This window comes from Meleagris gallopavo, chromosome 1 (assembly GCF_905368555.1).
Source record: "Meleagris gallopavo chromosome 1, MGAL_WU_HG_1.1, whole genome shotgun sequence".
In the NCBI taxonomy this organism is placed as follows: domain Eukaryota; kingdom Metazoa; phylum Chordata; class Aves; order Galliformes; family Phasianidae; genus Meleagris; species Meleagris gallopavo.
In genome coordinates, this window is record NC_139404.1 from 46,779,463 (window position 1) to 46,804,072 (window position 24,610).

The following is a 24,610-nucleotide window of genomic DNA, read 5'->3' on the forward strand; positions in this document are numbered from 1 at the left end:
TCAAGTGCAGATATCTATGACGCAAATAGAGTTAAGCACACATAGACATACAAATGTATACTTGTGGATTATTTAAAAACAGATGCACAGAGGAATAAGTTACTTTAGTTAATCTTCTTCTTTCTAGAGAAGTCAAGCTTACTGATATATCAGCTCTTTAATAGTGCTATAACCAAGACTACATATTGGTAGGCCAGAGCTGCTGCATTTTTGGGTTTGCACTGCTGACTTTTATGGTGGACATGATATGGCCATCACACAGCCTTGAACATTTTAATGTTTCTGAATGATTGTATTTTCATTCTGCCAGATTTGTTGGCTGGAAGGAGTAGATTTAAGAAAGCTGATGGATCAGGTCTTTACAGTAGCTGTGTCTGGGCTGCCCCTGTTCTCCTTGTGAGACCGTAGGGGAATCACAGGCAATGTGCATCTTGGAGGATAAGGAGAGTAACTTTTCTGTCTTGTTTTTGGGTTATTTTGTTGGTTCTTTTTTTTCTGTTAATGATAATAAACCCAGGAGAATATCTGAGACATGAGGCTGATCCATGTACTTTAAAAAAGATAAATGCTAGGAACACAAGCAATATATCTTTATGTGGCATCATTTCACGAGGTCAAAGTAATTCTATTATCTTCTTTTTTTAAATGTAGTTAATATGAATTATTAGACACCCCACAAGGCATCTTTTTTAATCATATTTTCTTATGTGCACTTGCCACTTCACATATATCATTGTCAATGAAGTACTCCCATTTTTCCTCAGGTGTAGAGATGTTTATGGCACTCTGGTCAATGACAGTCAGATGCCAGCACTGGTTTGATAGTATTCATTTTCTTTTGTACTTCCAGCACAACTGGCAGCATCACCATGTTGCATTTTGCTGACAGTGCACTGGTAAGTATTGTAGTACTGTGAAAGCTAGAGATTGAAGAACAAGTGAATAGGTGTTCAAAAATATCTTTGAAAACAACAGAGTTGGCTTTCTTTTATTTAATTAAGACAGCATTTTGAAAAGCAGAGCACCCAAGTCTGTGTACTTGGAGATAAAGTAGATAGTCTGATTTTCAAAAGAATGGAGCACTTAGAAGTTTCTCAGACTTCTACAAGCAAACAGCTAGTTTTGTACTGCAGGCCTTCCAGAGACCAGTTTTGCAGGCTGAAAAGCCACCCCTGGCAAATTGGGGCTGAAAAAATCATGACCTGAAATTAACAGTTTTTAAAGTGAGAGCAAAACAATAAACAACCATTGAACCTCTAGCAACCGAGCAAATCCCCATCTGGTGCTTTACATTGTGTGAGGGCAATGTGCCACAATTTGCAAACAGAATATTTTATTATTTAATTAGGCTCCAAAGCTAAGTGATTCAAATAAACCGAGTCTATGAAAAAGGAAAAAAAAAAAAAAAAAATAGCAACAGCAGGCATAATGCCTAAGGGCCTTATGAATGTAAAGTGACTGGTTTTGTAATCAGCTGTGTGCTCTGCTAAATAATGGGCTTGCACTTGCAATTCCCTTTCCATGTGAATATTTTCTCTGCTTTTGTTTTAGACAAGATTATTCATATTTGTGAGTTTGCAGGGCCAAGCTGCTTCCAAAGTTGGATATGATGGGATGTAGCATCCAGGACCTTGCTGTCTGACACCATGATGGGGAAGCTCTGGTTTCTGCTTTTTGTTGTGGTGCCTCTGATGTTGTGAGCATCAGTGTGCCCGGTGTGGTGAGTGACAGCAGCAGTCCTGTGGGGAGTCAGTATGTTGGAACACTGCACAGGGCATTACCTTTCTCATAGGTTTGCTTTAAGCTGAGTCAGCTTCTAGGAAAAAGAAATCTGATTGATGAGCATGTGCATGAAAGGTCCAAACTGTGGAATAGGAGCCTGTGGAAGGGAGTGACATGGTCTAGTGCTATGGTGGTGATGGGTTGGTGGTTGGATTAGATGATCTTAGAGATGTTTCCAGCCTTAATAATTCTGTGATTCTGTGGTTCAAGTGTGACAGTTACTGTCAGCAGTGGACTGTGAAGTGGGCAATTACTGGTGCTGTTGGTCCCATTGGTGCAGGTTCCTGCCAGGAACTGAATGCAGGATTGAAGATGTGGTAATTTGAATAAACTGGAAACTGAATGCTCTTTAAATATTTATTTGGAGCATGAATATATTCATCTTCTTTGATGTAAAGTAGTTATGCCATAATTGATTTGAATTCAGCAGAGCTCCCTCTCATTTTTGCTCCATAGCAAAACAAACATTAATGGCATGAAGCAGGCCAAGCAACAATAGAAAGGCTGAGTTTTATTTGTACCAAGTTTCTCCGTTCCCCTGATTCCAGGAGCAGCATCCAGCCTTGCTGCTTGAACCTCTCTGTTGTTGGGACTTCCTGAGGTGTAGCAGAAGGGCAATAGCAGGAAAAGGCCACGGGTTATCCAGGAGAGAGCCCAGGGAAAGCTGGCACTGCTGAGGTCTTTATCAAAGCCTGCACTGTCTGCTTACTTCATCTCCTCTTCATCTCTCTCTTTTTTTTTTTTTTTTAATTTGTATTGGAAACTTAGGAGCTTCTGCTAATACTTTATCTCTATTTTTTTATGACCAGATTTCTTAGAATTTCTTTCTGCAGTTGTATCTGTTGAAATGTAACGTCCTTTTTCAGTGAGCACAGTTTCCTACGTTCACAAATTTGAATTTTGTTGTAGTTTTACTACTGTATATATCATCTTGATCAACTGCTTTACCTCTTTTTTAGAAGAAACAGGTACGTAACAATGTTATATACTTAGTCCATCATTACAGTAATCATACTGCTATTAACCCATACATACTATTACATTTATATCTGAAAAGTGTATCATCTTGTCTCACTCGTTCTCTTACTCCATTCACTTTTGGTTTTACTACTTCCCAGCTCCTGTACCAAGAGATTATCTATGACATTCAAGTTTAATGATCAATATAAGTCATGTGAGGTTCAGAACAAGCTTGTCATACTGTGACCCATTAAAAAACATGTTTGCCAGCAAAGCTGAGCATTGCTGAAGTATACCCGTTACTCTTCAAGAACATTTTCATTGATGAACTGACAGAAAAGAATTTGTTCTCCTACAAGCTCTCCTAAGGAAATATCCAGAAAATATTTAGAACTGATTAATTAGTTGTTTGGAATGCCTAACAAAAAAGTTAACTTTTCCTTTGCATAATCTTGAAAACTTGTAATTATTACAACAGTCATTCTTTCAAGTTAAATGAGCCATGAGCTGAAGAGTGTATGTGCTCGGGAGGAAAGAGTCTATTCTGTCAGGCAGCTTGGCTGTAAATAAATAAATATAGGGTTATATATGATGTTGGAGGAGACAAGTTGAATCCAATTTAGTGAGTGAGATGTAAAATAAATAGGGAAGACCATTATCTCTTCGGCAGATTATTTGTATTATTTTAAATTAATATAATGTAATGATCATGAAAATGGCCTGGGAGGGAAGCTGTGTAAAACCAGCCACTTTCAGCCCACAGAATTATAATGTCTGATGGAAAAGATTAATGCAAAGTATCTGAGCTAATCCAACATTTACTAGAAAAATTCAGGTCAAACCCAGGATTAGTGTTTTGTGTGCTCTGCTGATAACCTTGATGTTCCCCTTCTTATCTCTCTCACTCTCTTGTAATTACTTAAGTCCCATATTTTTTATATTAAGAAGAAGAAACACATCTTTTACAGCTGCTCTCTGTTTGTTCTTTTTGTGCTGGCCTGGTGCCCTAAAATTTTGCTGGAGAATACTTCAGATGAATAAGGAGCCAGAACTGAACAGCTGCTTCTCTGGGTAGGACTCATCTGTGCAGAGCTTGAGCGGTTAGGTTTTGCATTTTGTGGCATCTGAGCAGCAGCAAGAAAGTGAGGGCCAAGGAAAAGGGCAGATTATGAAAAAACAGATGAGGTTTGGTGTTTCTTTTGTCAGATGATTTTACCTGTCTGAAGTTTCTGCTAACGCATTTCAGTTATTTTATATATCATTGTAGAAATGTTCTGCTAATATTAGTAAGAGCTTAATAACCATTCTGCTCAGTAGCTGTAGCAAATCTTTACAGTAAATATTTTTTGACAGAGTGGTGTACCTTTGCTGTTTTGATGAAAAACTATCATAATTTTCCAAGATATCAAGCCTTATAAAAATCGAAACTAATTATATGACCAAGAGTAAGTGACAAAATTGTACTGATTCAGAAAACAGTGGCACACAGCAAACATTTCAGTGCTTATTTGACCATAAGTAAATAGCAGAGTATACAATTTTATGCTGATTTAACTGATTTGAAAACTTAAGTCAAATTCAGCAATGACAGCCTCATGAAACAAATGGAAAATATTGAAAGCAATGGCAGTGCTATGTTTCAGAACAGCAGATGCACTTCAACGTTGCCTCATTCACCAGCATCCAAGTGCTCTGGTGTTCTCAGGTGGGAGAAAGATAATTTTTAAACACATCCCCAGCTCAAAAAATTCCTGACCCAAGTCCTCATATAGAAAGCTTACATGGAGGGCAAAGAGTTTATTCAAAGGAAACAGTTAATCTCTGATTCTGAAAACCTACCATGCAGAATTGCAGACTTAGTATTCTGGTACTGCTGGGGCAATGTTGACATACAACTTGTGTGAATTAAATAAAGACACCTCAGAGCAAACCACTGCTAACCCAAGCTAAAACACCATGATGATTGAAGCTCTGGATATGTGCAGCCAGAGTATCAAATTTAAGAAAACTCACCCATCTGGCAGCTGCTGCTGGCCTCAGAGGTTTCAAACCAAGCAGCCTTCCAGTGCAGAATCCCACTACAAAGGAGTTATGTTTGAAGCAAATAGGAGAGATATTTTCAAAGGCAGAAGGAAAGAAAAGTGGAGAGGCTGGCTTTAAAAAGACCTTTTTAGGGTAATTAGAGGGAAAGAGCAATGCTGAGAAAGCTTTCCTTTCCATCTTACAGTGCAGGCAGAGAAGCTAATTTTACCTTCATGTATTGAAGAAGAACTATGGTTAATGGAGACAGCACAGGACAGCTTTACTAGAAAACATATAAATCTAGCACATCTAGAAAACAAAACAAAACAAAAACAAAACAAAAAACAGGAAATTATTGACTATTTATTTTGGCATGAATCCCTGGAATAAAACTGACTGGGAAAAGTTATTTAGCAAATAAGCTTTTGATGCATCCATAGAATATAACAAGGAGATGAGTAGAAGCCTTGGGATTGTTGAGAAGAAATTGTATGAAAGCCACATGATTTTCTTCTGTGATGGAATAACAAGTATTCTGGATATGGGAGAAATAGTAGTTGGCATATTTCTTCAGCTTTTTGACAAAATCTTTGATGATGTTCTCATTTGCAAGCTGCTGAATCTTTATACTTATGAAAGTATCACTCATAATGTGAATGCCTCATTGTTCAGGAAAAAAACAAAACAAAATAAACAAAAAAAAACACCCAAAACAGGCAAAGATTAGATACTGAAGCTGTTACCCTGGAGGATGTTTCAAACAGGGCTTTTCATGAAGTCCATCTAGTGTTTGGTACTGCACAATAATTTGTTAGATACTAAGGTGATAGGATATGCTATACTATGAGAACATTAACAAATGACACAAACTTTTCAGGGGTGCAGATGTGCTGGAGTCAAGCTCAGAATGATCACTGCAAAATAGAAAAGTGGTCTGAAAACATGGGATGCTCTTCAGTCAGAGTGACTGCATTTAGGTAGGAAAAAAAAACCCTGCAACTGAAGGATGGGGAGCAAGAAGCAGATGTTTTCTAGCAAAAGATCCGTGGGTAGGACAGTTACAGTGATATAAAAAATGAGCATAAGCCAATAATGTTGTAGTGCTGCAAAACAGACAGCGTACTGTGAGGTAGGAGGAAGATAGCTGTCTGGAAGATACCTGGAGAAATCCTCCTTCTGTTGCTGGCAGATCTCAACAGGAAGATCTCAGCTGCAGTATTTTGCCTTGTTTGGGGCACTGCCTTTTAGGAGGAGATGGAAAAGCTGGGAAAGAAATTTCAGTATAGAACAGCAAGGGCAGTCAAGGCTTGGAAGACAAGGTTTCCAAGTGTGCACCCCCAGGGAAAAGATTGAGGATGTTGTGCATGTCCCTTTGGTTATCTGTTATCTCAGAGCAAAGGTGGTGGCAGACAGGAAAGGAATAATCTGTTCTCTGTCCACAGTGAGTAGATAAGGGAATAAAAATCTTAACCTACAGTATGTGAGCTCTGGATATTAAGGAAAACCTTATAATTGTAAGGAGAGCAGAAGTCTGAAAGAGGAGACAGAATAGGAGGGTTGTGTAATGAAGCCTGGAATTTTTCTGCGGGGGGTGGGGAAGGGGGGTGAAGCTACCTTGTGTCTTTGGTCTCCCAAAGTAGAGGGCAGAGGAGAGGCTGGTGGGCCTTGCAAGCTCCTCCTAGCCCTGTTTCCCATGTTGTTGAAACACTTGCCCTGGCAAAGCTGGTTTGTAACTCCAGCAGAGCTCTTCAGTGACACCGTGTAGTGCGAGCATTGCCCCAGCTGATGCTCCTGGGGGCATGATGGCACTATGTTGTGGACAACATTTTAAAGGTCACGTAGGCTTTACGTGTTTCTGTTAAGGGAACAAGGTCTCAGAGCATGTTTTACACTGCTGCAGAGCACCTTTGTATCAGTCCGGGCTCTGACTTTCTGAATCCAGACAAGTTGCCAGGCTCTGGACTAAGTGTATCCTCATGCCTGCTGTCCTTGTGATGCTTTGTCCCTCTGTTAGGATTAGGGCTTTAATTCCTGCTAATATTTCAGTTTTGCAAGGCTGTGTGTGAGCCTTCTTTAAGATGGATGTCTCCAGGTAATACTTTAAAAGAGCCCCAGTTACTAAGTAACCTCATTTCACATAATGAGATTTGTCTTTCATATGTCTCACTTCTTAAATGTCTCTTACTGCATCTGAGAACAGTTATGGGCTAAGAAATTGTCTTCCTAAACTGTTAAACAAAAAATGGAATCATAGAATTCTTGGGTTGGAAGAGACCTCAAAGGTCATTTAGTTCCAACCCCAACGCTGTGGGCAGAATTGCCAGCCACTTAAATCAGGCACCAGCTCAGACTGCCCAGGGCACCATTCAACCTGGCCGTGAACACTTCCAGGGATGGGGCATCCACATCTTCTGTGGGCAGCATGTAAGAGTTGGACTGCACTTACAGCCGCTTGTGCACCTTGCTGCTAAGCCACTGTGCAGCCAACCACTGTTATGTGAGCAAATATCACTCGTATAGAAAAGGGTTAGTGTGCTTTAGTGTGGATGTATTTTAACAGACCAGTTTCAAAAAGTTCATCTGATAAAAACCAGTTACAGTGTATCCTCAGTAAAACAGAATTGGCTTAAGCAGACAATCAGCAATCCTTGTATGCTTTAAACAAGAAGAGGAAATGTGACAAAGATGTAAAGTGGTAAATGGTATGAAACCTAGTATAATGAACTTGTGGTGACATTTTAATTCAAGTTGTGTTGAGAAAAAGAATGAGCTCGCTTGCCAGCTCTTTCCTGCCTTCAGCTCAGCAGTAATGTTAGTACTGACTTGCCATTGTGAATCCCAAGGAAGTTTTATAACACACATAGAACTAGATCAGCAATGCACTGATATTTCTAAGAACTGTATAGCAAAAATCACGCTAAAGGCAACCCAGGTGGTAATTATGTAGTCAAAAATCACTCCACTCAAACTGAAATGAACCTTCCTCTCTGAGGCAATTGATGGCTGAGGAAAGCACCATCAGTTCGTTTTGCTTCAGAGCTTCCAGGTAACAGTATTTTTCTCAAGGAAATGTGAACTTTATTCTAAAGGACTTGGGAATAGTCATTTTAATCTATTTACAGGAGCTAGAGATAAAGATGTGCCCAAGAAAGTATGTCATATAAAAATGATCAGTTTTCCCAGATGCTTTGGCACCAAAGCGGCATTTTATCATGTCACTTCAAATCCTACATCTGTGAATCAAACAAAACACTAAAAGAAAAGCATTTGAATTTCCTTTTTTAGTAAAGCCAACAGGCTAAGATGACTTTAGCCAAATAATAACAATAAAAGGTTAAAATATAGTAAGACAGCAATGGTCTGTGTCTTGTGCTAGGAAAATGTGGATTTATTAAGACAGAATAATTGCAATTACAATTTGGCATCTGTCCAAATCAACCTGAACTTTCACACGCAACAGCAGAGAAAAATAAGATTTATGTACCTTTTCTGAGAGTCATGGCACACAAACTGCAAGTGCCTTTTGAGGTTTCTGGATGTTTCTGTCATGTTCCTATAGCACTAATAGGTGAATGTTCAGCCATTCCACATCTGTAAGCAGTTACACTGGCAATGTGGTTGGGGGCTTTGCAGCCCATATTGCAGTGATACCATGTTTGGTAGAATAAGGCAAAGAGTGAAAAGTGTAATGCAGAACTATATTGTTTGCCATTATGACAGGACAGGAACCAGGTATCTGTGAGATGAGCTGAGGCTAAGTGGCTTTGTGCTGAAGTCAGTACTTGTGTGTTCATTCTTTGGCATTTTATGGCTTTTATCTCAATCATCTCTGATGGTATATAGACTCAGTTATCTTGAAAAGAAGAAAGCTTTTCCATATTTATATAACAAAAATAAGAAATTCCTGATGTCTTAGGACTACAAACATAATTAAAAATCCGTGTATTTGGGGAATTGATCTCTTTCATGCCTTCCTCACAAAGAAAATGTGTTTTCCATATGAGTAGTTATCTTTCTTGGTCACGGAATATGGTGAATTCTTTGGTATAAAGTTGCTAAATAGCTGACCATTAGAAGAGCAGAAAACAGGATTGGAAAATAAATATCCTGCGGCCATCAAAAGAAAAACTGTGTTGAGAGTGAAAGATTCACTTTGAAGTATAAGAGGCTCTGAATTGTCAGAATGTTCAAATATTAGATTGCTGCTGTGCTTTTAATCAAGTGAATGAAGTGTGGATGCTGCAGAAACATGGGATCTTGGCAAGAGTTTTCATGGTGGTACTTCTAAATACCCTCAAGTTTTGTGCATTTGGCACACTGTGCAATGTTTATCTCAATTATCTGTGACCCAGGGCATTGTTGCTTTCTGCCCCATAGGTACACCTGGCCCGGTGCTGCACATCTCTCCTAACCCTGTAGGGCAACAGCTGAGTTGCAGCTTGATTTTATTCACTTCCTGGCCTGTCCACCTGTGACTCTGGCTCAATTTCATAGAATCAAAGAATCATTTGCATTGGAAGAGACCCTTAAAAGTCATCTGGTCCAAATCCCTCACAATGAACAGGGACACCTACAGCTTGATCAAAGTGCTCAGAGCCCCTCCAACCTGACCTTGGATGCCTCCAGGGGCAGAACTTCCACCACCTCTCTGGGCAACCTGCTCCAGTGCCTCACTGCCCTTATTGCCCATTGAGCTTTTTTACATTTTATTAACTTAAGTGAGTTTACCTGCACACTGCATTTTGCTCTGCCTTGAACTTACTTTTATTCCAGCTTATTATTTAACACTCTTGAGTCAAAAGCACCCCTGGCATTCAAATCAGGCTGCTTGGCCAAGTTAACAGCCTCATAGGCAATCATCTGTTATCCTGTGTAGTTTTGTTCCAAAGTGTTGCTTTACCTATCTTGTCATTATATTTGCAATTTTTTGGAAGGAGATAGCACTGGGAGAATTGTGTCATATTGCTATGTGTTACTGCTGCCTGCAAGATCTTCTTTCTTAACATGCAGTTCTCAAGGGAAATCAGGATTGTTAACACCATTAGACTTTGAATATTGTTATAACAGTATTTTGAAGAGGTGACAAGTATGAGTGTTACTGTTGGAACTGTCATGATGACTTGTTAAATATGCGGTGTAGTTTTTTTTATATATGTATACATATGCACACGGAGAGGGGCTCATTCTTTCTTGATCCAGGATTGATCTTCTAGGAAAGAGATGGTTCATAGTAAAAGGGCAAACCTTAAATACACATTTCCAAGGTAGTTTAGGGTGAGGTAAAAAGTGTGAGGCTGGAAGAGCTCAGTCACAACTGGATGGCAGAATCTGTTGTATTCACTGAGAAAGCATGAAAGAGATCAGAGACTGCAGTTGGGAGAGGAAATAGAAAGGGTCTGTGCAGGGTGAACAGTGACATTTATAGATAATAAAGGATTATTTAGGAAAGGGAAAACTAGAAGAAGACTGCAAATCCCTAATGGGACCCAACAAACTGAAGATAATGATGGCAGCATGACAGTAGATGAAATTCTAAGTAGATAAATCCAAACTTAGTTGTGTGTTGGGAGAAGGAGTTTGAATTATGTACAAGAAGCAATGTGCTAGGCCAACTATAGTTACTCCATCATGAGTACCTTAAAACAAGTTTTTATTGCATTTTCTTTTGCCCTTTAAATAAGAATTTTAAATTTACCACGAGGATAGCAGAGGAATCTTGTCCTTTTAAAATCCCAAGAAGTTGATGTATAAATAAGGAGTCTGCATTGAATTTGAAAATCTGGCCTCCTCGAATAAACAATGCATTTGGCAGTCCTAGATGCAAGCTGGTATGCAATATATAGAAACCTGAATGCCTAAAGCTGCTGTAGAATCCTAGTCCAAAAAAAGTACTTCTTAAATTCTCATTTACATCTTTCGACCAGTGTAAGCCATTAGTGAGTAACCAGAGTGACAGCATTGGCACAGCAGTCCTGGCGTCCTGCTGCTGAAATCCATCAATGTGTACTGGATTCATCCTTTTATTTGTTCCTTGTCTGTGGTTGTAGAGGAAGGGATTCTGGTGCTAGAAATTCTTTTACTGACTGCAGTCACCAGCATCCTACAGTATACTGAAAATACATTAATGATGGTCTCTGATATTTCCTGCTTTCTGCTGCAGCTTGAGATAGAAACACATTTTACATGGACTCCCTACATAAGGACTTGCCTGCACACCAGAACAGTGCTGTCACTGTGTGCCACCATGGACTGCAGAACAGACCTCAGACCCATGTTATGCCAGTCCCAGCAGTGCCATTTCCCAGCTGTTAGAGCAGGGACAAGGGTTTGCTTTCATTAAACACTGTACCTAAACATCAGTTGGCATACTGAAACATTTGTGAATGACATACAGTAGTACCTGCTAGAACAACTTTTCCAAATACTGATTTTAAAATGTAACTAATAAATCATTTCAGTGGGTGCAATTATGGGAAGATGTTTTTGTTTTGCTTGGGAGTAAACTAATTTACTGTGAAACCTGCATTCATGGCTTTGGCAGTTGGGTGTTGTTTGTTCTTGAGTATAAGACTTAAACAGTGGATTCAACCTACGGTTTATTTCACTGCTACTTTCACAATGACAACTTCATTTCCAGTTTAATGTAAAAACCTTCCTATAATTACAGAATGTCTTGTAAATAAGCCATCTCTAGAAGAATTTAAGATAACTGAGGTAGTGCACAGCACAGAAAATAGCACTGCAAAGACATTGTGCTGCAGTTGAACAAATGAAAGCAGATTAATTAAAAGATCATAGATAGAGGAAATGGAGGAAATTCTTTTTTATGGGAACAGAAAGGAGATGGAGAATAAGCGTAATGGGAATTTTTTCAGGGAGAAGTGAAACGTTTGAGCGACTGATGGGATTGGGTGGGGAAGGAGAGCAGGCCACCCTGATGGGGAGCTGATGAGAAAGTCACAGTAGCCCCAGAGGGGATGCAAGATAAGCTGAAGTTTAGCAAAGACAGGGCCCAAAGGCCAAGAGGACAGGGCTGGCTCCTGGCAGAGATGCCACTGGCAGCTGCTGAGGTCAGGGAGCAAATAGCTTTGCTCTTGGTTCTTGAGCCAGCATTCTGGAAGGGCAGCCTTGGTATGGCTGGTGAAGCAGGAGAGATGAAGCAGCAAGACCTGAAGTTGAGATCTTCTCAGAAATGAGGGGATTACCACACCACTTTGTCATCAGAGCAGCAGACCCAACTTCTCACCATTCTGAGAGAATTTGCCATTACCTTGGCGTAGGCCAGCATCACATCAGTGATGGCATCAATCTGGAGCCCAGGCTGCACAATGCTGTGACCAGCTCAGTGCAATGCCTCTCTGTGTGAGCTTCATGCTGGGGGATGCAAGTCCCACAGAATGACACTAACAACTTCACTTTTTAAACAGCATTCCTTGGAACTGAGCTGGTTGACAGGAGGTGGCATCATTAATGGCAGGATCAGGTCCTCTTCTGAGAAATGTGGCTTCTTGCTACAGTGGCCATTTGTTTGAGATTTACTACTTTATTTTTTCCTTCTAAAAACCACAGGTTGACGTTATTATATCATAAGTGAAGTAGGTCAATATGAAACCATAAATGTATGCATACAGAGCAAATTACATTGTGTCAGTGGCATGCATGATCTATTATATTCCTTATGGCATAACTCTGAGGAAAGCTGATTCTTCAGGAATGAAAAATGATTAATGAGCTCTCAGATTACAAGTGTTTTTTCTTAACAAAACATATATGATAGTTGCCAGGGCTTTTGCTTTCTTTTGAGGTTTTTCTCTATTTCTGGGGAAGGAAATATCCCCCCTCCGTTTTGAAGGTGGGTGATATCTCAGTGAGACACATCATCAGATATTCACCTTCACTGTTGTTTCTTATGTTATTTTCTAAGTAGTTCTGCAGTGAGATTTCTGTTCCTTCTGATTCTTGTAAGCAGGGTGAAGAGAACCTGATCTGACTAGAATCCACATCTGTTCTTAACTTGGTTGAAGGATTGATTAGGATTACCAAAATGAATAAATGTTTAGTATGAGAAAGTTTATTCTTACTCTCTCTCTAACATCATACATCGCAAGTTGTAGTATTTAGAATAAAATCTCTGTAGTTCCAGAATTAAAGTTTAAGACAGTATAGATACTTTCTGTTATCTTTGATAATACATCAGCAAACAAAAAAGCAGGGCAAAAAAAAAGTTTTTATTTTCAGAAAAACCTGGGGAGCAAAAATTAAAACTAGACAGAACTAAAAATGAGTTATTGCTCAAGCAGAACTCGAAGGGAAAATAAAACTGTTTTGAAAAGCTTGAACTCACTTCAATTTTTTTGCTAATAACTTTAGTATTCCTTCCACTGAGTATATGGAAGTAATATTTTAATCTTTTTCAGCAAGGAAAGGAAAATCACTGTGTTTCATGAGTCATGTAACAGCAGGCAACTGAATTAGCTATTTGCAGACATGTTGTAAGTATAGCTGCAGTGCCAGCCATGGGGATACATTTAGATTGATCAGTCCTCAGTCTGCATTCTCTGCAAGATCTGCTCCTCTTTCCAAGTGTTGTGCAAGTTATGACAGGTTTCTATTTCTGTTTTTGTCATTGCAGGACGTTGTATATTTTTGCAAATATTTTCTTTTTTTGTTGAGATTGCTGGTGCTTTGCCCATCAGCCCATTCTACCCAGTAGGCTTCATATTCCTCTAAATAACCCCTCACTAACCTCCCCTTTCTAGCTCATGTTGTTCCAGGAGGTGGTAACATTCTGTTTAACATTTCAGGTGGCATAGTACTGGGCAGCTTCCTGCTGGCCCTCCAAGGGGCTGAATTGCCCATGTCAGAGGAGTTGGCTCAATTTTGCCTGATGCAGATAAGGAGCATCTACTGTGCAGCTACTCTGCAGTTGTCTTTGATTTTACTTCCATCTTTTTTTTTTTTTAATTTTTTTTCCCCTTAATAGCCATCTTCCACTTCCTGCATCTTAGAGTTCTGCTTTTTCTCTTGTGCAATTAAATAATTAACTGGCAACTTGGACTGGCATCTGTGTGTTGTTGCATCTTGGCCTTCACTCTGTCATTGTGGTGGATGGCCTATCCAGCTGTGTTGCTCATCTCATGCTGTCATCTCTTAATTCTTCTGGAACAGCACAAAAGTTCCCCCAGAGAGAATCCAGTCTTGAATGGGGACCACATCTTCCACCCAGCAGCAGGAGGTGCAAGAAGGTACATTTGCCTCATACAACCTAAACAGACTAATTGCCTGTGAACAATTTCTGAGCACCCACAATAACTCTTCCTTTTCATTGTCTTGAACCTTCAGTCAGGCATGTCAGCTTATTGCAGGAGGCTGAAATCTTTATGGTGTGGTGCTGTAGAAAGTATGTGCTCTTCAGTATTTCTGCCACCAGTAGTGACCATCTTTGCTTTCAGCCCCTATTGTAACAGCTTCTGTTTTGCCAAGGCTGTGTCATGTGTTCCAAACTACGGGGACTGCATGAAGTCTGCAGTCTCAGATCTCTCCTGAACAGCAGCACAGTTCTGGCTGGTGCATGGGCCAGCTCTTCACTAATATTAATCTAGTGGCAGTTTGCTAGGAACACTTCTCTGCTTACTTCTTCACCTGTCCAGTCAAATATCTGTTCCCAGATCTTTGACCATCTCCTCTGGTCACTTGCATGCACAGGCTGCCTTGAGTATCCTCAGGATCTTCTAAGCTGTGTGAAGGATATGAAGGTACTTTTGCTTCGTTGGTCTGAGCATTTTCTGGATGACCCAGCTGGAGTCTTTCTCATGTCCTCAATATTTTATGTTTGATGGATAGACAGCCTCCCTGGTATTATGCTTAAAGTACTTGCAAAGAATTTTATGTAACTTAATATCATGTTCCTGGATTGTCTTTGCCTCATCTCTGTTCCTCCAAGAGAATCCTTGCTGAAATTCTGACCCTTGGTTCAGTTCACACTTAACCTCTAGACCCTGGCTGATGTTTCCTGCAGATCAGAGTGAACAGTATTTTTACCTCTCTGTCAGTTTTGCTAAGAAAGCTAACCACCTTCTTTATTATGCAAGGACTTCTCAGTGCTGCTGGCAAGAGATAGTTTTGCCCTAGGAATGGGTTCCTGTGTCCTTCACAGATTTAATAACAGGAATTATTCCTACTAAACAGGAATTCATAGTCAGTGCTTTGGTCCGTGGGACTATGAAAGCTGTCCACCAGAGGGTTTCCTCCCTGATACTGAGTTGTTTTTTGTTTCAGGGGACACATTTTCATCTCCATCAGACCAGTTATTTTTTCAATGACTCCTCTGTGAGTAACATGATCAAGTGTTTCAGGAAGCTTGGGGCTGCCTAGAGGGACATTAGATGATTAATTGCTGAGTGCTTAGCATGCAGCACCTGGGGAGCATTATGTTACCAGCCACTCCCAGTATTACTCTCAGACCTTGGTTTACAGTGCCCTTCTGACATGCAGAGTAAAAGATGTCCCTAAGGTCTATTTCTGAAGACTCTGAATGACAACGTCTGCTCTTTTGTGGATATGCTAGAGGCCATATGTTTCTGTAGCATTCATAGATAGCTTCTGTGGCATATCAATAGCACTTGGCCACAGTTCCAGAGTCTAATGGTGCCACTTAGGAGCGCTGCAGGAAATTACATTGCAGTGACTCCCCCCATCCAGCTGGGGCTGAATTGGTCATTGATCTCAGCAAAGCTGAAAATTTAGCAGCTGAATCTCTGGCAGGTTGTTCTGGTAATGCAGAGTCATTGAATATACTACAGTCATAAAACAGCTCTCTCTCATCTGGAAATTATGGGGTAAGTACAAATGTGGTTTGGACTAGGAGACACTGAACCATCACACTGTACCATGCTAATGGGAAGGGTCCTGGGAGAAGGGAGGAAGATTTCCAAGTAAATTCTTTCCTCTTCTTTCATTTCTGAGCTATGTGAGTTTAAGCCTTATTTTCCTCTGTGCTACTAACACTCATCATTTTGATATGGTACTACGATATCTCAGCTGGTCTTAATATCCAGAAATGTGTCTTTATACTTAGATTTGTGTCTCTGCAGTGCCTTCTTGGCAGCTAGAAACAACCACAAAAGTTTTTATCTCTAGTTAAGAGTCCCTTATGTCTCCAAGGCTACCTATAACATGGAATTTCCAAATTTATAATGAAAGTATGTATTTCTCATACTGAGTCTTTTTCTGAGAGGAGGGTGAAAAATTCAATATTTCTTTTTATTCACATTCTGTGCAAGATCAAAAATAGTATTGAACTTTTACCATGTATTCGTATGTTTTGGATATTTTATGGGGCAGCTGAGTCTTCATTTGCTTCTCTGTCTTTGTTTCCTAGGGAGCAAGCTCCTGGGATAATCTCAGATGTATTTTAAGGAGAGAAGGGAGATCAGAACTCCTTGAAGTACCTTTTTTTGGTGCTGGTTATAGCATGTCAGTGTGGACTCAAGGGAAACACCAGGAGCTTGAGCAAAGTTGCCGAGGAGAAAGTTCAGCTAAAAGCATTGCATTTTCTTTTAGTTTATTTGCTCATTTATTCTTGGCTTGGATGGAAACAGTGCTACCAACTCCAGGAAATATATTTCATGAGTTTCTGCTCTTTTAGAGTGTCAGGAATTAGCCTGCTGAGCTCTCCTTGCCAACCAGCATCCTCCACAGTAAGCTCTTGTCTTATCTGCTCGCTCAGAATGCTGACACCATCCTAGTGAAGGACCAGAAGGCCAACTGTCCACTTTCAAATACTTTCAAAAGCAGACAGATGCCACATACTTAACTGGCTGTGTAATCTTCAAAAATTCCATCAATGTGCCCTGGCTTGTTCCACTTATGCTTTAAATTAAACCTTTCTGAACATTAGAATTTGTAAAATTCAGAACAAATTAAAAAGAGGATAATTATAGAGAATATTTTTCTTCATCTTCCATGTACTTATTCAACTGCATGCCAAAGCTTGAACAGATCAGCACTGATTTTATCCTTTCACTGCAAAACAGCTTCACATCACTGCGTGAAGAACTGTGAAATAGCTCTCATTTTTCCTTCTGGCTGATTTTGGTGGTTAGCTCCATGCCTTGCAGGAGTCCTAGGCCAGCAGGTAAGGCCTGATGTATATCTCGTTCACTGACAGGTAGTGCAATTTTCTGGCTACCAGTCTGGTCCTCTTTAGGGATTTTTTGCCTTTAAAGTGTTTTGTCTGCAAGTCGTGATTTTAAATTCACACATATCCAAGACTTGCTATAGACATGATGTTGCCTTTCAAATAAAGTGGGTGTAGCAGGCTTCACTGATCTGTAATTGATCAAAAATTGGACTGGCTCCCATCTAGATTTTATCCCTTCCAGTTAGTGATGATTCCAAATCCATTCACAAATATTCTAGGTAGGAAGAAACTGTTTTGCATTTTCCTGAAGCTGAGAAAATGAGAAGCAAATAATTGTCTAAGGAAACAAAAAAAAAAATGAAACACAGAGAGACAAAAGCAAAACAAAAAAGGCATGAAGCACATGAATGATATTTCAGTACTGTTCTTCATTTGTTTATCTTATTCATGGACACAAACCCAGTGTCAGCTTTCACAGATATTTAATGGAATCATTTAGCTCCTGTGATTCTCAGCTTTGTTCTCAATGGAGACCTACATCAGCTGCATCTCTACTCCCAATCGTGTGAATCTTGATCTCTGTATTTGGAGGCAGGCAATGGCTGAGTGGGTTTGTAGACCACTGAAATTGATTGTAGAGAAATACTAGCAGTACATAATGTCCTATACCTTCTCATTTCTGTGTCTTTCAGTGACATATGGAACTTTTCAAGTCTGATTACAAACACTCATATATTTAAATGAAGATGAATCAAGAACGCAGAAGTCAGTCATTGGTGCTGAGTATTAAACATGAGCAGTGGCTGGAGGGCTTTAACTCTCTTCTGGTGCTTCTTTCCAAGTTCCACCAGTTCTGTGCCCAGCAAGGGTGTACTGCATGTGCTTGGAGTTTACAGGCATACAGAGGTAGCAGCATGGAGTGCCAACAATTTCTCTAGAAAACACCTCTGGAATCTTCCTTTCCTACTTCTTTTCATCAAAAGCCATGTACATGATTTCAGGGCAAGGAGTAAAACCTCTTTGATGAAAATCACAGTAAGAAGATAGGATTTTGGATAGAGTTGTTCCTGTTATTTTTCTTTCTTCCTCCCTGTGGACTTAAGCTGGTAAATGCTTGTTTTCTTACTTGTCTTGTTATCTTGGTCTGATTTCCATGAAAGTAAGGGAGCATTGGGAACTGTCAGTCTCTGTGGAGATCTGGGTAATTTTAAGGTTGGATTTTTGTAGTGTGGTATAGCAGAAATGCTAAGTCGCAGCTTGGAACAGTGATTGAGTACCTGGTGGAAAGGAAGGGCCAAGCTTGGGGAGCTCAGCTGCATGCAATGCACCAGAGTGACCGGAAGGGGTAGTGCCAGGATCCATCCCTTCCCAGACCTCATGTAAGAGTTGGCTGTGGAGGTGCGGGTATCTTGCTAGAGTTCCCTGTGTATCTGGGGCCTTCCAAGCATAAGCAGTTTCTTTTCTTTTTTTTTTTCCTGTGTTCACAGCTGCTGCATTTGAGTTTATCCTCATCTATTGCGGCCTAGGACTTTGCTACCATGCTGTCATTGCTGCCCTTTCCATTGCATTATAGTGTTACATGTGGCTTGTCTTTGTACTTCTTAAGAAGACCCTTGTTCAAGAATGAATATGGGGAATAGTTAGTGATTTTGTCTATCTATTGTTCCTATAAAAGTTAGGGTGCAAGAGAGTGAACTTCACTGTTGATAACAGAGATAAAAATCTTGGGACACTTGTACCAGTTTAGCTGTTTGCACACCGTGCTCCAGTTTTCTCCCTGCTCAGCATAAAGCTTTTGGTTGTTTTTAAACTGTGTGCTGCAAAACACAGTTCTCTGGGACTTCTTGTGCATTGAAACCAAAAAGGGCTTTCTTTAGAGAGCAGTGTGTTGCTAATAGTTGTGTTTACAGAGAATGTAAAAAGGCATGGACTCTTAGACAAGTGATTTAGGACCGCCGTTGCTACTCTGACAGTTGGGAGCAGAGATGATGACTGTTTTCTACCCAGCTTTCACTTCGTGTGTTTCTGTAAAATCTGTTGTCATGCAGGTAACAGTTATTCCTCTAGAAATCCTAGTGGGTAAATATGAAGCATAATGATTTATAAAAAATTACAATAAAGATAAAACAGCAGTAGTAACTATTTGTGTTCTGCCATTTCAAATTGATCATTTCTTTCTTCGTCTTCATCTTATCTGTTAAAACATTCTAAGTTGTATCAAATGATTTTATGTTTACTATGGCTGGCATGATAGTAGATCAAGTGAAATCTTTCCTGGGTAAAGTAATATAGTGACACCCAGACACTTTACCTGTTAGTTGCAGCATGTTTTTGCTTTCTCCCGTTTAAACTGTTGCTTTAAGGTCACAGAAGAAAGAATTTGAATGTGTTTAAATCAACTTTGTCTACATCATTTTAATTGTGCTTGTATGGATACTTCTGCCTAGAAAGATAAAATATTAAACACATAATGAATAATGCATCTGTCTCACAGTACTGTGATCTTTATGTGAATAAGGAAGTCATAACTTGCCTAGGTATTGAACTGGCACAATATCTGCTATTATTTCTACAGAGACTACTCACACAGTGAGCAGTTGCACAATGTGATGTGACACTGTGGATGTGTTTTTAGAGAAGAAATGGTATTTTTCCGTCTCCCGCTGCAGGAACAGTGTTGGTTTTTTTTTTTGCCTGCTCCCTGTAGTAATGCAGTTGTGTGGAGAGCCAAGATTTAATGCAGCAATGCTCAGAGGAGTAGTGGAGATGGAGATGACCATATGAAATTGCATCTTGACTCATGAAGGAAAACTGGAGATGCATTCATTGGGTAAAGAGCTGTTCATTAATGACCTGTGACTTCAAGACTCTTCCTTTGAGAATGCAGTTTTTTTTCTCTCTTGCCACACAGTAAAATTATCTTGGGTGACTCTGTTTCGCTGTTTATGCTGCTAAGCACCAGTTACCACTGCCATTCCCTCATCTTTCCTCCTTCCTTTTAGTAGTATAACCTGCTTTGTTGGCTGCAGTCTGAGCACTGGAAGATGCTGACTTTGTCCATCTGTTCTTTTTCCTCTAATATATTTTTCTTTTAACTTTAGGTAAAAATATGTTTCCCACTGTTATTCTGAAAATGTATCTGTTCTGAAGTTTCACTTACATAGAGGCTATGTCCTTTAATTTTCAAGACAGAGAGATTTTCATTTCTATTTGCCTTGATGAGGACTGGGTGCTATTATGGAACATTTCCTCTTTAAAGAAAAACTTTAAAATGGGAGAATTTCACTTTTAAAATTAATCACCATGGCAACCTTTACAGCGAATTTCCAAACATAGAAAGTTGCCTTTAAGAAGCATGGTTCTCTAAGAGAAAGGTGAGTTTTTACAGCTTCTAACAATGCTCCAAGATAATATAAGATTTTACAGGAATTGGGGTCTTTATATGGAGAAAGGAACAGTTATATGGTCCTGAAGCTGCTTTTTTTTTTTTTTTTTTTTTTTTAAGATGCTGTGTGCTAACTAATTTCATCATAATGCTGCTTAAAATAGACTTAGAGAATTAGAACCTGGAGATAATACTTGTGATGAGGTCTAACTAGATATCATCTTAGTGAATATATAGTGAAGAACTTGCCAGTGATTCTCTCATACTTTCAACAATATTTTTCCTACTTTTGGGCTGTCTTTTTATGCATACTCAGAATCTTACTGGCAAATTATAAATACTGTTCTTAAATTGAAGAAGTATGTGAGGTAATAGAACAAGGGGGAAAAAGTTGTTCATGCATTAAAAGAGGAAAATCCTTCACATGTTACAGTTCAGTGAAATGTAACTTTAGAATTCATCTCTGTGTTCCTCCGATTCTCTGAGTACTCAGCTGAATTATCTAATATTCTATTATCTATGTGTATTAAATCCAAGGAAGTTCTTTTCCTACTGAAAATTCTGCAGTGAAACTGTTATGTGTCCTATGAAATCCTGATGTCTTCTCTGAAATGGGAATTCCTGAGTTTCATTCTGAAATCACTGCATTAAGGGTGTTTTATGGGTGAATTTCTTATGAACAAAAGTGTGGGACTTCATCTGGGAGAAGGGGCTAAATAAATTGTCTCAGTGAAGATTTCATAGAGTGGTAAGGACACTGATGGACTGGTAAGAGGCAATCAATTTTTATTAAATTTCAAGTTTACCACAGAAAATGTTCTTCTACAAAAAATTCCAGTCAGCTCTGAATGACTGGGAAGTGTTTTAGAGAAGGGGGAACTGATCCTGTAGAACACATGAGGATCGGGAGGTCAGCAGAGGAGTGTCCTTATCTCCTTTCACACCACCTGGGAGTGGAACTGCATGATCTGGGCTGCCTGTAGGTGAGTGGTTGAGCCATACCACTGACATCTGGAGCAGGCATAATTCAGTCATGCACTCACTGACTGGTTTTATTTAGCTTTGTTTTGCTGCAGTTCATTTGTGTTTCACTAGTCTGCTCGCCAATGTGGAGGAAGCAAATTGGTTCTCCAGAACTAAGGGTGAGTGTTGTTAATGTATCTGTGTACAGTGCCTTACCTGGAAGAAGCAGGCACTTCTAACCATGGGAAATTTTGTGAAAGACTTTTCATCTTATTAGTATAACAAGTTATTTAAAGGTGACAGCCTGAAGTTTAGTACCTCACTAGTTCAATTAGAAGGAAACACAGTTAAAAAAATAAGTGCAATTACTTAATTATTCATATTATGTAACATCTTTGGAAAAGTCTCGCTTTTTGAGCTAAGTTAGCAGTACTGTTAGCAACATTTATCTGCTATGTGTGCTCATGCTCATGTATTTTTAATTGATGTGAAATATGGGTAAATAAGATTGCCTTTTGTAACAAAAGGATAGCATTGGTGCGATCTGAAAGGTTGTTTCTTTTAGTGTGTAAAGGATCCAATCAAGAACTGTACATTCCAAAGTGAAATGTGTACTGAAAGCTCAACTGCAGCTCAGCAAGCAGTACCTTTGCAAACTGTACTGAGGCGTGGAATTGTGCCTGTAAGAAAGCTAATTGCAGGTCAAACCATTTGACTGTGAGTTGAAAGAGTGTTCCAAAAAAGAAGCAACTGTTGGGAATTACCGTAACTGAATTTCAGAAAAAATGATTGAAAGACTGACCTTAGGCAGGTTGTCAAATGCTTTGTTTCCTCATTGGTTCTGATAGAAAGGATTATAGCTAAGTCAAAATATTTTTCTTACCATCCATCAGTACGTAGCAAAACAGGATGTAACACCTTTTAGCAAGAAAGTTAGATTTGGGGTTTGTAGCTGTGAAAGGTGAGTCTTCAATTTTGTACTTTTAGACAGTGGTCATTCATTTCTATAGAACTGGTGAACATCAGTCTTTACACATCATAAATAACAACTGTCATTTTAAAACGTAGGAGAAGGTACAAGTTGTGGCATAGTCCAATAGAAAAGTAGAAAATAACTGTTTCATATATTCATAGACTCTTGCACTTTTAGAAATTAGAAGGAAAGTAGACAAAATTATTACTTTGCATTAACTATGAAAACTTAGGGTCTATCCACTGAATGAGGATAGAGTGTTGGGGAGTAATCACTGAATTCTAAATTGCGGGCATTCAGAGAGATGGGATTAAAGTAACTGATTTAATATTAAGCGGTGAGGGAACAGATAAATACCAAGTATCTTGAGCACATTGGATAGCAAATCTTAGAATTTATGAATTCTTATTTATCACCATTGTATTTGGTCTAACATTTAACTTCTAATGTATTTACATATAAAATGGGTTGTCAACTGGAAAAACTGAAAAGAAAAATTTAAAAGGCTTCAGATTGTGGATGATAGAATTTTCCTTATCTTGGTGCATTTAGATTTACTTTTTAAAGACCAGGTGATGACCTATCATTAAAAAATGCGTTATGTGTGAAATAAGTTTGGGGGTTGATGTCCTGGTTGGACACAAATGCCGGAGTTTGCAGTGGAGGGGGGAACAAAATATAACACTCCCTTCCTTAACATGGTTCAACTACGAAAGCTGTTATTGTAAATAGCCATAAAATGTATCAGAGAATTGATGGAGGGACCTCTAGAGATCATCCAGTCCAGCTCCTCTGCAGTAAACACCCTACACAGGTAGGCATTCAGGCGGGTCTTGGATATCTCCAGAGAAGTAGAGTCCACAACATCCCTGGGCAGCCTGTTCCAGTGCTCCTTCACCATACTGTGAAGAAGTTCCTTCACATATTGGTGCAGAACTTCCTATGCTCCAGTTTATGGCCGTTTCCCCTTGTCCTGTCCCCATAAACTGCTGAAGAGGTTGAACATGTCTCTTTGACTGGAACAGTTAGGATGCTTATAAACATTAATCAGATCCCCTCTGAGTTGTCCTTTCTCAAGGCTGAACAGACCCAGTTCGTTCAGCCTTTCCTCATGCAGGAGATGCTCCAGGCCAATGGTGACCATGCTTGGTTTTCAGCAAGCAGAAATGTCATGTAAGGAGGCTAAAAACCATCATGAATATTATCAGAAATTGAGAGGAAGCACTAAGACATATTATGTTCTTATGTTCCTTTTCTCAAAAAGTTTCATCCCTTAGAATTCTAACTCACCCACTTCTTTCACATAATATACATGTGTTGCTCCAAAAGTAATGCTTCCTATTTATTTACATGGAAAATACAACAACTACAATGAGCATAATAACATTATTTACTAGAACAAATTCCTAGCCACTAAACTCTATTTTTCAGTGTAGTCATCACCTTTAGCTATGGATTTTTCACCAGCAATGAACAAGAGATTAGATGCCACACATGTAAAAATCTGCGTTGGTGGAGGTGACCCACTGTTTCACAACTACTATGATGGTGTCTTTGCATACTTGCTAGGAAAATGTTGTCCATGCAGTTTATCTTTCATCAGTCCCAACAGACAGAAGTCAGAAGGCATGAAATCTGGACTATATGGTGGATGTGGTAGGACAGTCCAACCAAGATTGGCAATGTGTTCCATGATATTCAAACTGGTATGGGGCCTGGCATTACTGTGTTGTAAGAGAAAAGTGTTCTCCTCTGACCTGACTTTGGAAATTTGAGCCTTCAGCTTAGTCAGTGTTGCAGTGTCAGAGTTGATCATTAGTTCTAGTTACAGGAAGTCCAGAAGGATCACCTCTTTCTTTCCACTGCATATCACTTTACCCTTGAGAGCTGCACCTTGAACTTTTTCTTCAATGGAGAATTCATGTGTTGCCAGTACATGGCCTGCTGTTTTGACTCCAGGTTGAAGTGGTAAAACTTGTCATAGATAATGATGCAGTCCAGGAAATCATCACCTTCAGCCTCATATTGGTTCAGTAGATGCTGACAAAGACATAGTGTTCTTTATATTCCTGTCTGAACATTTGTGGGGCCCACCTGATGCCAACTTTGCCATGTTCCAGTGTTGTCACAATTATTTCCAACAGATTGAGGCTGATATCCAGCCCTGTTCCCTGGTCATAATCCACCAATTTGCATGGATGAGCTGATTGAGACGCTCTTCCTTTCATAGTGTTACAGCTGTGCATGGCTTTCTGCAATATGGCTTGTCTTTCATGTTGCTGTCACCACTGCTGACACACCATCACCACTTCACTGTGCCAACACCAACTGTTTGTTCTCCATAAACTCTCAGCAAGCATCAATGAATGGCAACGGGTGCAAT